The sequence below is a fragment of the Dermacentor andersoni genome, chromosome 7 (assembly GCF_023375885.2).
Source record: "Dermacentor andersoni chromosome 7, qqDerAnde1_hic_scaffold, whole genome shotgun sequence".
NCBI classification, from domain to species: domain Eukaryota; kingdom Metazoa; phylum Arthropoda; class Arachnida; order Ixodida; family Ixodidae; genus Dermacentor; species Dermacentor andersoni.
This window is the reverse complement of record NC_092820.1, coordinates 131639376-131642430: the sequence shown is the minus strand read 5'-3', so window position 1 is coordinate 131642430 and position 3055 is coordinate 131639376. Positions and strand designations below refer to the sequence as shown.

Sequence of the window (3055 nt, the reverse complement as noted above, 5' to 3'; positions counted from 1 at the left end):
GCAAGCGCGGAAGTTATCGACATGCTGCGGAAAAGGTGATGGTGTAGTTGCGTTTATAGGGCATCTGAAACCCCTCGTAGGTTATTCAGCACCTGCATGTGCTCCCCAAATAGAGCGCGCGGAAACCGATTCTTTGATTTCCTACGCGCCGTTTTGAAGCGCGCACGGCAATTTAATATATACAATGCATGGGCGCGATATAAGATGTACATAAAGTGCAAGTAAAAAAAAATAAAATGTATGCTTTTCATTGAAGTGCCTTTAAAGTGACAATATGTAGGCATGAGGAAAGATTAGAGAGCAGTCTTTCAGCCCAGCGCCGCTAGCTCAGGGGGCACCACGTGCAACAAAGCCGCTTCACGCTTTCTTTCTTTGTTTTTTTTTTTTTTCTTTTGCCGATTTTGAAACTTTCGACAGAGATGGCGGTGGTTCGTTTCAGCTGCTTGCTTGCTTAAAGTGACATGAGTTTTCGAGTGGAGAACTTCGGCTCGTGCTTGCAGGAACGGCAGCAACAACAATACTTTATTTCGGATCGGTAAGTGGTTTTATCGTATAATTGAAGGGTTGCTACATTGTTCGAAATCATGTTGCACGATTTGAACGGCACGACTGTCAGTTAACGTTTAGGGTTGTCGCGTTCATGCAGTTATTCACGGAGCCTGTTTCAATATGTTTTTTTATAGGTTTGATAGCAGTATTTCTTTTGTACAGCGTAGCTGTGCTTCCGTGCATTTCTTGTGTGCGTTTGCAAAAACCGTGCGCCGATCCCGAATATAGTGCAGTACCGGGCCGACACGCGGCAGAGGTGAAGCAGGCTTCAAGCACTCCGCCAACTTGCAAAAATAAGTTTAATATCTTCGGTTCAAATAGAACTCGTATCGGATATTAAGCGGATAAGAACAGATACTACACTTTGACCTGCGTCGGCCATGTCTACGTTCGCACCGCCCTCTCTTTGTCGGCGTTCCGCGCTCTTGCGTATCTCTTTTCATTTCCTTCCGCTCTCCCGTGGTGGCGGTCCCGTTTAAACGTCGCGTGTGTCTAGTTTCCTCCGGCTCCTCGGGGCGGCGGTCCCGTCGTCCACGCGAATGTGTATAAAGATCATGGTAAATGAGTTCGTACCTCTGTTCAAAATTCTGTGTCACCTCTGTGTCGTGTGCTAAAGAGCTTCGCTGGTCATCCGCTTTCACAGAGTGGAATGGCTCATGATTTTTGCCTCAATGCAACTTCAATATGGTACCGGCTTTGAGGCTACCACTGGAGCTGCATAGATAGATAGATAGATAGATAGATAGATAGATAGATAGATAGATAGATAGATAGATAGATAGATAGATAGATAGATAGATAGATAGATAGATAGATAGATAGATAGATAGATAGATAGATAGATAGATAGATAGATAGATAGATAGATAGATAGATAGATAGATAGATAGATAGATAGATAGATAGATAGATAGATAGATAGATAGATAGATAGATAGATAGATAGATAGATAGATAGATAGATAGATAGATAGATAGATAGATAGATAGATAGATAGATAGATAGATAGATAGATAGATAGATAGATAGATAGATAGATAGATAGATAGATAGATAGATAGATAGATAGATAGATAGATAGATAGATAGATAGATAGATAGATGAAAGACAGGGAGGTTAACCAGAGATTATCTCCGGTTGACTACCCTGTACTGGGGGAGGAGCTGTGCCATTCCGTTATCGACTCAATGTGTGGTTGCGTTAGTATATTCTTCACTGTGCACTCTATTAAAACATGACCGCATAAGTAAAGCTCACGGGCTGTTTCAACGGACGAAAAATGAGCGAAACCACAACTTTCGCACGAAAGCCGCCTCAACACCGTTTTTTGGTCAGCTCTATGAAGGTAACGCGATTTATTGCAAAGGAATCAAATTCTTGGATAAAGGCAATACCTCCTACTACGGGCATGGGAGCTCGGTCAATATCTGGATGAAATTTTGAAACGGTGTTCTAGAGAATTGCTCATTGTCTTCGTCTGGCCGCGTTGTCGCTAAGATTGCTGTCTAGCGCAGCTCACAGCAGCAGTTCCGACGTGGTATATTACTGTCTATGGAACGCAGGAAATGGGTGACTGATTGAGTGAGCGTCTCAAAGGGGCAGTCTATGACCGATGCTCTAGTGGAAAGCTCTTGATAAATGTTAACTACCTGCAGCTCACGAACCTGCACTCAAATCGGGCTAGACTACCGTTTCTCAGTTCTGTATCTAAAGAAATGCGTCCACCGGAACCGTGAATTATGTCTGCGTTCTCGGGCTCAGAAGCATGCAGAACGCCATGAGTCACTGAGCAAGCCATGCGCGGTGACTGACAACCAAGTTTCATGGCGCCTATTTTTTTAAATGGAATGGAAAGCTTACCAGTCATAGTGTCTAAGCATGAAGTGATAACGCCAAAACGGCGTGGAACATTTTTTATCAGAATTTTTCGATCTGCAGTGAGGATGTATTCTCTCATTGGAAGCGTGCGGAAAACGGTGATAGGTGAGCGCGATAGCGATTCAGTGCGGGCATTACTGGGAGGCAGACAACAAGTCCGACCGTAACTGTGAGCAAGTATTATTTTGTTAGTCATGTCGATGTTCCTGCGATTCATGTTTCGAAGAGTTAAAGTATTTCTGCGATAATAGCGCCGTGTTTTCGTGGTTTCTGTCCGACTGCTTTGGTATTTAACCAGTCAAAACGAAAGCAATGGGATCGAAAACGAAACGACGCTTTTACACGTGATACGCAGCTCAGCGTGTTGCGATAACCATGCGTGCGCTTTTGATTTTCGAAACATAGAATAAAGCGCAAGTGTGTATGAATATAGCAACAGCAATTTTAAGCAATAATTATGTTGTACTTAATAACAGCCGGCTTGTGTACTGTAATTTCGTAGACTATGTACATCCGAAGTACCGAGACTTCACCGCCAGGCCTTGCCACTTTAGTGTTTTTCAGACATTCATTGCCAATTTAGAATTGTAATTCCTTTAAGAGTCCACCTAGTGGACTGTCCATTT

General features: G+C 43.1%; 1 pseudogene; it reads right to left on the bottom strand.

Moving 5' to 3' along the window:
• Positions 1-751: 751 nt before the first annotated feature.
• LOC126535003 (U2 spliceosomal RNA) lies at positions 752-931 on the bottom strand (annotated as a pseudogene).
• Between the last annotated feature and the right edge of the window lie 2124 nt (positions 932-3055).